This window comes from Calidris pugnax, unplaced genomic scaffold (assembly GCF_001431845.1).
Source record: "Calidris pugnax isolate Ruff unplaced genomic scaffold, ASM143184v1 scaffold177, whole genome shotgun sequence".
In the NCBI taxonomy this organism is placed as follows: Eukaryota; Metazoa; Chordata; class Aves; order Charadriiformes; family Scolopacidae; genus Calidris; species Calidris pugnax.
In genome coordinates this window covers 2,617,101-2,629,409 of record NW_015090909.1, presented here as the reverse complement: position 1 = coordinate 2,629,409, position 12,309 = coordinate 2,617,101, and positions in this window count along the sequence as shown.

The following is a 12,309-nucleotide window of genomic DNA, read 5'->3' as shown; positions in this document are numbered from 1 at the left end:
GCAGCAGAATGCTTTCTGAGAAGTTTTGATTTTTTTTTGTTCCACATTTGGAACTGTATCTTAAAAGAGTTCACTTGCCTCTAGTATCTTCTAAATCCATGAAGTTTTTCAGAGTCTAGGACTTCTGAACATAAACTGGTATTCTGAAAATAGTGAAATTGAACCACATTTGTCGAAAACGTAAAACAAAAACAACCCCTCCAAGAAGTCCTGAAAGCACTTTATTTTTTTCGGTTAACCACCTGCAAAAGCTGAAGAATTCCATATTTGCAACTACAGATGCTTATTTGAATAAAGCAGTAACTATTCTTTCCTATAAGTGTTTTGAAGATTCAATATCAGGTGGTAAAAAAAAACACCCGAAGAACACAAGGACTTGTTAAATACTGATTTTAGCTTCTCAAACATTTCTGTAACCTCTGATTTAAAAAAAAAAAAACACCCGAAGAACACAAGGACTTGTTAAATACTGATTTTAGCTTCTCAAACATTTCTGTAACCTCTGATTTCAGGCATTTTTCCCTGATAGATTTTTTTAGACATGGCAAGTATCATGATCACAGAGTTTGTTTTACTTATTCAGATGTATTCATTCTACATTTAACAACCAATATTTCAGAATATGTATTCCAGGATTACTCTAGAAGACTAATCATTCTGGTTTCTCCTCCTTTCAGTTAGTAATATTTGGTTGAAATATTTCACTGCAAAAAATAGTGCAAGAATGATGAGATTTTGGGTTTGCTAGTTCTGCCTCCAGGAAAACGCATTGCATTAGAAAACAAATTAACCATCAGTTAATGTGCTTGCATCAGGGAAAGTCAATTATGATTTTGAAATAGCGTTTGCAGTGTGGAACACTAAAAAATGCAAAACTATCTCAAAGGCTTTTAAACCTGACTTGTTTCCCTGTTACAATAGATGCCAATTCACATTTAGCAACTTGTTTGTTAGCATGGTGCCTGATGGGATACGCCTTCCCTGCAGAAACGCACTAATGGACGTTCCTTAAATATTCACAAAGAGCAACTCCTGGAAAAAGGTGCAATCTGAAAGTCATTCCCCACTGCCTCTTAGGAAAGCATTGTAGAGCATCCTGTCTTTTATGCCTATAGACCATATTCACTATATTTTACATCCCTTTGTAATATAGTTAAGAATGCACACACAGAAATAATGTCATGGGGTTTTCAATGCTTATTAGGAAGAAAAGGTCTGTCTTCACATGTAATAAAGCAACTAGCTGCAGGCATGCAACCTAGCTCTTTTTCATCTATGCAAAAATGCTCAGCTATTGTTTCCAAACCCTCATAAGAGTTTCTACAAATATATTGAACTGCAAGTCTAAATCTCAGCTCGCTGTCAATATTTCTTCTAACTTCAGTGCCAGCATTGTCTTAATGCCAGTACAGAAATTAAGAGAGAAAACTACAGCAATGGCTGGGTCAGTCCTGGTTATGAGCTCCTCCACGAATGCCTGGTAATGAACAGAGACAGAAGCAGTCACATTTTCACAGGGGAACAGAAGGAAGAAGGTAGCCAGGAACTGTGAAAAAGAAAGGAAAACAAATTCAGCTGTGGCAGCTGTGAGGACTGCAGTACTGTCAATATTTAGCCTCTAAGGTGGAAGTCAGAATCCTAGCCCTCCCATCACAGAACAGCTGTTTTGGAGACAGCCCTAGCAACTTAAGATGTTAGTCCCTACCAACCTCCCAACATTAAACTACCACACAAGATTCCATTGAAGACAGCAAGGTTATTTTAGATTGCCACTTAAGGTATGCCATGCTCATCTGTTTTGGTTTTGAATCAAAACAGATTAGAAACTTTCAAACAATCTGTTATCAGTAATTTGGCTGCTCAGAGAGCAGCATCCAGCTCAGTAGCAGGAATGAAAAATTTTTCCAACTATACTCCAAAAGAATTTGTGTAAGTTTTCAGAAACATCCACAAAATCTAGCATGCTGACAGGAAAGCTTACTACCATTGATAATGCTGAGCAAGAAGGCATCTAGTCCTACCAAGAAAGGAAATACACAGAAAAAGAGTATTTCTGAAATCCTGACTCTCTTCAGACACTTTACGTAGTGCCTCTCTGTCACTCTGGGATTGCATCCTGCAAAACCCTCCTAAGTCTGGTCACCTTAGACCTTCTTTTCATCAAGTGAGAGCAGGGTCACTCTTTTACTAAAAACATTGCCAGAGAAAACCCTGTTGAAGCTCTGTTTTAAATTCAGTAGCTCAAAGAGTAGAGAGCTATTCAAGATGTGAAAGTCATGCATCTAATTGTCTCTGTTGTCCCAGTGGAATAGGATTGTAAAATAATTCAGGTTAGAAAGGACCTCAGGAGGTGTGAAAGTCATGCATCTAATTGTCTCTGTTGTCCCAGTGGAATAGGATTGTAAAATAATTCAGGTTGGAAAGGACCTCAGGAGATCTCACAAAATATGGTCAACAAGGAGACCAGATCAGGCTGCTCAGAACTTTATCCAGTTGGAACTTGAAAAGCTCCAGGGATGGAGACCACACAACCTCTCTGCACAACCCATTTCACTGCTTTACTATACTCACTGTGAAAAAGTGATTTCCTTATGTCTAATGCCTGTACTCAAAGGGGAGGGAGGGACAGCAGAAAGCAAGCACTGTCACCATTGCAGTGGGTATTTTTAAGTGAAAATGATAGGGATAAGGCTAATAAATAAAGTTATTCAAAAGTAAAGTTAAACAAAAAAATGCTGGGTTTTCAGAGCCTGAACAAGGCAGAAGAACGAATCAAGAACAAGGCTCTTCAGCCCCATTACTTTTAGAGACCATTTACAGAGACAGTTCTTCACATGCCTAAGAAGTCATATGTAAAAAATTATGCTGCCTTTAGATAGTTGCCTTTGGAACATGCTGAACAGTATTTTCAATATCTACCTCTCCTGCTTGCCTTCTGTGTCAGTCAGTGTGGGTTGTAGTTCCTATAGATGCCTCACTTAACGGCCATGTTTGCTGCAGAATTTTTGCAGAGCAAGTGCTCTATAGTATAGGGCTAATTTCAGCCTTCTCAAAAGGCTTCTGGATTTTTTACATTATTCTGTGAAATATTGCCATTAGTAAAAAACAGCCTTTAAATATGTTTTGTTCATAGTTCAAAATACATGCTCCAAGATGGAGCAGATTTTCCAGACTTAGTGAAAAGAACCAGTTTCACAAATTTACAGATTCTTTATGACAAGAGTACAAAAATGATAATTTTGCCTTATGTTATACCTGATGTAAGTGTGTGGGTAGAAACATTATTTATGTCCTTAAAATATGGAGTTCAAGAGAAAGCATACCATATCACAAGAGTCTTTCTTGTATCAAGTTTCTCAGCCATTTCTCTAAATGGAATAAATTTTCTACTTTTATGTTTCTCTCACAGAGCTTCTTTGATATAGAGGATACTGATGAGGATGGTAAATGATAATATTTTATGTGCTCATGGTACAGAGTAAGAAAAAGCTTCCAAGACTTGTAAGTCCTATTCACATTTTACAAGTAAGGATTTTAAATCTTTAGAGAGATTACACAATTTCCCAAAGTCTCATAGTGAGATAATGGTTGAAACAAGAACAGAACCACATTACTTCATTCAGTATCCCCAGTTCTAACCTCTACTCTGATTTAACTCTTAGTCATCTAATATTAGATATTAAAAGTTAACAGGCTCCGAGAGTAATTACCAAGTTCCTGGAAGAGAATCCAATGAAGATGACTTAATACATAGAAACCATTTGTGGATGAGGAAGGCTTTGAGATACAAGTGGTTGGGATACAAGGACAGGACTTAGGCGAAGTATCATCAGTATTTACATTCTTTCCTAGCCTCCCCCTTCTGGATGTTGCTGGATAAAAGCCACTGGGCAAGATGGATCTTTGGCCCAATCAGTACAGCCATTTATAATTTACTTTCAGTATATATGTATAAGAAGTATAGATAATTTACTAACAGATCACTAAATCACTAACAAAGGAGATAGTGGTGTAGAAATAACACAATGGGAACATTTGGCTATTGGGAATCTGCAAGAGGCCAACTGCTTGAAGTGTTTTGCCTTAGATTCCTAGGCCTTTGAAGTTGCTATAACAACACATCAGCACCACCTAAAAATGTTTTCTCTCCTTTCTTTCTTATATATGCACAAGACTAAAGTGTTTTAGAAAATCTGATCTAATTGCAGAACCACTGAGCAAAGAATAATGTTGACCAAAGCTGGCACAAGTTGGCAATCTCACAGGATCAGGGCTGTATTGCACTTCTTGGTCACTTAATTTTCATTAAAGGGTTTTAGCCTTGCCTTCTATTTCCCAGGGTCTTCAACAGCAGTGGAGATTTCTACCTAGACACAGATGAATTCACTGATAGACAGGCTTGGGACAGTATGGAAATAGTATCTACACTCAGTAGCACAGAGAAAGCTTGGAGCTAAGAATGGACCAGAATAACAACTCCATATGGACAAGATTTGCATATTAACAAGAGCTAAGTGGTTGCAGTCGTCTCGCCTTCAGAGCAGCCAGTTTCGGCCTCTGAGGGATAGGATGTTACTCTACAAATCTGATTACATGTGGGTTGTATCAATATGCCATAGATGGCAATGCTTTGCTGCCTAGGGAAATCAAGATGCTATTGAATATTTAATCTGATTGTTTTATGATGTTTTAAATAGAACTACGCTTTTCCAATATTCCAATAAATAGCCTGGCTGATGTACAGGAAATGGGAGAAGGAAAGATATAACAGGCTATCTACGTTAATAAGCTGTTCATGGGAGCTGCAATGAATTGCCAAAATACAAACAGTATTTTCCCTCTTGGAGCTGCAATGAATTGCCAAAATACAAACATTTTCCCTCTTCCTAGCCTTTTTTCTAATATCCAGTCTCAGCTATACATTTGTTTAAGCTCTGTAGCTTGACTATAATGAAAAGCATATAACTCATAAAGATGGAAGAGTAGCAAAACTACTAGACACAATGCCGACCTTCTCATGTGATAGTTATTTCTTATACCTGTGACAGTCTTATTTTTTATCATGTAATATCTTAACCCATTGACCATAAAGAACTTCCACATAGTGTATACAGATAAATCAGCTGGTGCTTTAAAGTGGGTTTTGCTGCAATATTTTTTTATAACAAAAAACTCTAACAGCTCATAGTATAGTTTAGCACTGAAGCTAATCTGTTAAAAAAACAGAGAAGGGAAGGAGTAGGCTATAAAACAGGATACAGCACTAACACTCGTCGTACAGTTATTGTGTTTATTTAAAGAAAAAAAATATTGCACTTGTCTCCTGCCCAGATACTGGTCTATCCTCAGAACCGAAAAATACATTTTTAAGACATCTTATTTGATATCTTACTGGTTGTGTTATATATTCAGAGCAGGCAGTCTAAAGCAAAGAACAAAGGCTGCGTAATTTGAACTTTAACTCATACTTCACAGGTCGATGCCTCAGTCTGCAAGAAAAAGCAATTATTGCACTTGAGCTAACACCAGGAACAATATTATAAAAGGGGGTCAGTGACACACGATTTCATTGGAGAAAAAATGTGCAGTAAAAAAATAAACTAAAAATAATTAATTTTCTTAAAAGCACTATAATTTCACTTCCCTGACTGAAGAACTGTTCAAAAGCAAAAAGGAACAAACTGACATGACATTAGCTGCTTGAAATCTTACCCTGAAGTAATTCTGGAATACGGTTAGAACAAATGATTAAGCCTATATATTTTATTTTTTTTATTTAAGTACCTCTTTTCCTGCTCTATGTTGTTAATTGAATGCTCTCTTAACAAAGACTTAAACAATGCTAGCTTCAAAACAAATATTAAAGGTGATCTGTTCCTAAGAAATGTTAATTTAAAGTAATCCTATACAGTTTTGGTAGCTTCTGTTTTTAACAGTGACTGCTTTCATTCTTTGAAACAATTGCTGTTCCTTTTGGAACAGGTAAATTGCTTCAGTGAGTGACAAGTTAGTCCTCTTGCTGTGAGATTGGAAGCTGTTCCTTCAATCAAAAGTAAGCTGGTTGGAAATAACTGATTTTATGCCTCACCGAGTTTGGTCTTGCCTGAATACAAGAGGACATTATCTTACCGCCTGCGCCAGCGCAGGGAAAAGGCCCGATGTGACTGAGGTACAAAGTGCTCAGCCAGAACCGGGGCCTGCTGCTTAATGAGGGGAGCAGGGAAGGGGACAGAAATCTCCTTCTGGCAACCCAGGCGTGCTGTGGAGGCAACGACATCAAGAGACAGCACCAAGTTTGGTCCTTGGTACAAGTAAGCAACCCTCAGCTGCTCCCATGTGACGCTCTTTTCCTCAAAGTTCTTGAACTGAAGCACGTACTGGAAACATTTATAGATTATGGATATATTTAACGTAACATAAGATGAGGAAAAAATTCTCACTCACAACTTCCCAGCTTGCTCTTATTTTGCATTTTCACCTGTTAATCAAAGTGAGGATCAAAACACTCAATTGAGCCCCTTGAAAAATCAACTTGTAACCCGAAGCATTTGGTTATGCTTACCCCAGTCTGTCCCACTCTCCCATAAAGCACTGCTTTATTTATCAGGACAGACTAATTAGCTTCTAACTTCTGCTGTGTTCAGCTTTGAATGAAGCAAAGAAGCTGCAGAACTGCTAGAGACACATTCCAGTAAATGGAAAAGCAGCTGGGGCAGTTCTCATAGAAATTCATCCAGTGTGGGAAAAGAAATGTTTAAGCCAGTAAATGTAGTATCAGACAGTGCTTGACCTTTGAAACTGTGTGTCAGCCTTGGTGGGAAAACAAATATACCACTTGTCATTAATGGGCATCTCTTCTACATACAAACAACAGGCTATTGTATTACAGAAAAAAGAAACGTCCTCAACATTTTACTCTAATCCTCCTTGGGGGCAGGGAAAACAAAAAAAAAGAAAAGAAAAGAAAAGAAAAGAAAAAAGCCCCCAAAAGATCAATGCTGTAATTGTTTTATTTTTTAAAAAATAAATTCACTGTAACAACTTAAGTTTTAGCTTCTAGATTCCAGGAGATGCAAAAAGCCTATGTCCTTGCAAGATACAAACTTACTTCAAATTTTGAAGGTGAAACAAGAATAGCAAGCAACAGAATGATGTGATGGCACAGCCTGTGCAAGAATCTAAAATACTGTCCTCCAATTTCTTCCCCTCCCACATTTTAAATCTAATAATTTGTAGCTAGTGATCAACATCACAAACGGTAATTTGATTTGCAATATTGTTTTGGAAGCTCAAAGACTGCACACAAGAAGTTTAAGACAAAATGGCGTAAGAATGAGAATGTTATTAAAACTGTAATACACCTGCTGAAGTGTGTTTAGACACTGAATTGATTCTTCTCTTTTTAGAGGACACCTAACACTATGCTAATCTCAGGATAACAAGTCATGTTGTATTTTTAATCTATTAACAATTTTTTTACCTGCATCTTGACAAGAAAACCACTTTAGAAATCATATTAAGCAATATGACCCTGTTGTCTTATCACAGGAAATAAAGCAGTGTACTTCTGAAATTAAACATATAATGTAAGCATCTCAAATGATTAGTTGCCTGTGTATAAAATGGAACGCATGTCTATTTATTTTACGTGATAGGTTATGTGTATGCATTGCAGTAACCTTATTAAGAAAAAACATTTTAAAAAATCAGAAAGTGACAGCTCTACAACTGATTTTCTCTCACCCTTCCTAACTGCAGACAGGCCAATCTGCATAATCTAGAACAATCCCAAGTGACAGTCTTTGTCAAATCCCTCTAGTTTCAGTGAACTAATGATGATACCCTTGCAAAAACACTGTTTCTGCAATAAAACACACAGGGAAAATGAACCTTATGTCCAGTTTTTGCAACAGTCGGAAAGAGGATAATGGAGATAAAAGTTTGCCTCACTATACAGATGTGATCCACTTAGAGTTCTGTTTTGTGTAACTACAGTATCTGCAGCATTTTGTGTCAGAGGGTTCTTTACTTGGCAGTGTTCATTAAGAGACTTTATATCAAGGCACTGATGTACTCCATCTGTTTTGAGCATATTGCCAGTGTAAATCAGCTTAAAGCAAGTTTATACACCCCTCACAAGATTAGAAGAATTCTCTTTTGGCATAAAAACATCAATTCTCATATGGTCTATTTTCAGGAATGCAAAGCAACTTAGAAAAAAGGCGAACAGATGAGTTCAGAGTCCCAGTGAGTTGCCTTCTGTAGCCATTCTCTAGGAGCTGGCAGATCAGGGGATCTGCACATCTGATCTGCTAGCAAAGATGATGTTAAGGTAGTTTTATTCTTTGTCCCCAGAGATCTGTGATATATCTGAACTACTGCCCTCTGTGAAACTGAGTTATGTGAGCCACCCATCGAAGAGAGGTTAATTGCCAAGTTTTTATATCTATAATTTTTAATTTTTGCCTGTTTGCAAATCTAGTTAAATCACACTACTCAACCATACAAATCAGAATTTAGCATAAAAATATACCAACAAGCAAAGTCTCTATTTTGCATTAGAAGATTCACCAGACTTAATCTTCTACCTTTACCTTTTATACTTTAAGTCTCAGTTTAAATTTGTGATAAAGTAGTACTCAACCATACAAATCAGAATTTAGCATAAAAATATACCAACAAGCAAAGTCTCTATTTTGCATTAGAAGATTCACCAGACTTAATCTTCTACCTTTACCTTTTATACTTTATCACTCTAAATCTAAACTGAGACTTAAAACCAAGCATGCAGAAAGAAAATCAACAAGAATTTGTATAGTTTCATTCATATTTACTGAAGAAACCCCATAGAACTCGAAGGAGAATTATTAAAGACTAGCTAAATTGCAATTGAAGTTTAGGAACTGAAAATCATGAACACTTTTTTCTCTTATCACAAAATTTAAAGCAAATCAACATGTTTTTTTTGTTCATTCAGAATTATTCACTATGTTTTCAGAAAAATACATTGAAAGAAAATATTCCTAATAGAAATGCCTCTATTGGATTGGTGGATTGGGCATGTGTGGCAGAAAATACTCCATATCCTTCTTTCCAGATACCTGCATGTAAACACAAGGTTTCTTTCCCAAGTTACAAGACTTTTCAGAAGGAAAATGTCCTGTCCACCTCCAATATTTCTGGTTCATGTCAGACTTACTCCAAATCCTTTTATATTTATCAAAAGTAAACTGGAAATATGTATTATTTTATGCAAGCTGAAAATAACAACACTGATTTAAATGGAAAGCAAAAGGCAGATACAGCTAAGCATCCGCTCTGCACGTTCAAACAGAGCAGTGGTGTATGTTCTATCTTCTCCCACGCGCTGCAGAGATAGAAGGCAAACACTCATTTCTCAAATCACCAGTCCACAGGGATCCAAAGGGCAATACTGTAGCCTGCACTTCTAATAGCACGACCATGCCCTGTTTTACAGATAAACAACTTGCCTCATTTCAAGCATCTATTAATTAAAATCTCCAGTATAGATTTTTCCTTCAAGGAAACCCTTCGTGAACCTACTACACTGCTGCTAACAAATTCCAATTTACACTTCAAGACCAGACCACAAAGCATAATAATGTATTTAAAAAAAAAATATAATCCAGTTCTCAGTTTATCTTCCTTTTATAAATTAGGTTTAATTGGATGTTTTTTAAACCAATTTTGAATTATTCCTTTTTAAATTGTCCAGGTTTGTATATTTATTAATATGATAAAAGTGATTAAGATTATTAATAATGTACAACACTTCTCATCTCTGATGGAAGGGATTAACAGTAAAGCAGAGATTAGTCAAGAGGCATTTTTAGTTTCCTTGTGAGACCTCAAATTGGGGTTCAAATACTACTTAAGCATTGAGCTGTCCACACTGGGATAAATTCTGTTGTAGGCAACAGACTTCATTCTTGCTGTATTTTTTCCTCATATTTCTAGATCTACTTTTCCTTTCCCCACCCTTCCCTACCCCCACTCCCCTTTCTCATACACCGTTTTTTACAGAACATCTTGCAAAAGACCTCAGTGGTGAGCCTCTATTTATATCCATGTCTGAAATAAGCTCTAATACTCTAATAGTTTGTACAATGTTTTTACAGTGTTTTATGTCCGTTGGTACCCCATAAAAAACACTGGGTCCTGTTATTAAGTTAGAATAAATCAGTATAAGCTTCTTGTCTACAGAACTCTATTGGCTTGCATTTGCTGTAAATTTCTCCAGCCCTTTCTTTGGTGATATACAAAACTGCATCCCACTGCTGAAACTTGGGGCTACATAAAATGCAGTGATCATGCAGAGATCCAACACTTCTCGAACTTATGATTGCTGTAGTTTAAACCTCTGAGTTTCAGGTCTGAAGGGATCCCAAATAATTCAGTGAAAACCTGGCTAAAAAAATGTCAAGCTCCACATAACTTTCTGCCAAAAAGTACACAGAACTTTGAGTTTAATACAAGGTCAACATAAAAATGTGATTTAGTGATTTTTTTACCTATCTATTTATCCTCGATCCCAGTTAAAAGACAGAGGGAGATCAAGGACACAGAAAGTATCCATGATAACCCCACAAAGTAAGGGACTGCCTGGGGTACAGAATCCTTGGCATCAGACAATCACGATCCATTATGCCTGGAAATATGAAGAAGAAAAAGGGATGGTGGTGCCTCTTCCCTGGGGCTGATAACAGAGCAGGGTAACTTGTGCTGTATCCACAGCAAAGGACTTGCATCAGAAAGAGCCATCCAATACATAGGAGATATTTATCTTTTCAAACTGATGACAAATGCTATAACAAACTCGTTTAGCAGAAGTGTCGCCCACAGAAAGCTCTGGATTTCCTCAATCTGTCCAGAACAGCAAAGAGCTCAAACTTGAATCCCTCAGAGTAACAGCTTTCGCAAGCAAGGTGACCAGGTTTTTAAGAGGATCAGTTGAAGCTGCTGCCATCACTTGCCATTTACATTCCCATTTGGGGGATTTTAACACTTGTTTCTCAGATTAGCCCTGAGTCAGGAATCAGCATTAAATTCACACATGCAGAAAGACCAAGTGCAGAACTGATAAATTGGTGAAGTGGTGCTTGTATCCTGGCTTTCCATGTGCATAGACATATCAAAACTCGGGCTGTTTCACATATTTCACCCAGCATGTTTAAACCACTAAAACTTGTCAGATCAGAACTAGTACCTTCAAAGCAAACTTCTGCTCTGAAATAATATTGAGGATGACTCATGCCTGAGAAACTTATGGTCTTTTGTGATTTCATTTCTTTAGCAAGGAGAAAATCAATAAGAAACCAGAGTCACATTTTAAGATTAGGATAAATATGTCTGTTACTATTCCCCTGACTTGATTCCACACCCTCCCTCTTTGATGTGGACGAACAGCTGTAAATAAAGGTTTCTGCTTTGGACTTGAAACCTTGCAGAAGTATATTTCTCTGAGCTTGACAGTTAACACACGGAGTTGTGGACTAGCACAGTTTTATTCAGGCTTATATTTCTCTGAGCTTGACAGTTAACACACAGAGTTGTGGACTAGCAGCACAGTTTTATTCAGGCTGTGTGTCTCAGATGAGCTAAATACAGAGCGAGGACAAAACTAGGATATACTGCAAAGAGAACAAACAGAAAAACAAGTGAAAAACCTTAAAGGAAAGAACTCTTTGGAAAGAAACTTACAGAATTGGAAATAATATGCACTTGAATTGAATGGAATGGAAAAAATAAAAGTGTGGGATTATAGAAGTGCTTCAAGGTCCTTGGTTAATATAAAAAGTCAAAGGATTTACAGAAGTGAGTTATGCAACTGTGCCTATATTTGCTCTGTCTTCCACTCCTTCCCAGTTCCTATTTCTGCTTATGTAAGCTCCACTTGGCCACTAAAAGTGTTTTACTGGACAATTTTTTTCTCATACTTATATGCTGGGTTAAATACCATATTATTTCTACATATTACATACTATATATAAATGCATATGTATGCATACCAGATTAGGTGAAAGCAGTATATGAAAACTACATTTTCTGTTACAGAAGTAATGTTTCAGCTCATTCCTATGTCACTGATGAAACCAGACACATAAATACACATTATTTCTTCACTCAGAGATTTCTGTGAAAAAGTTCATATTTTTTTTTTAACTTTGGAAAAGGCATGGAATCAATTTATGTTTTTCACGAATAGTAGCTATTCAGAATATACAAACTGAGAAATGTTGACACATCTGCCATCAACTTGTAGAAGAGGACTACCAGTTCCTTCATCTT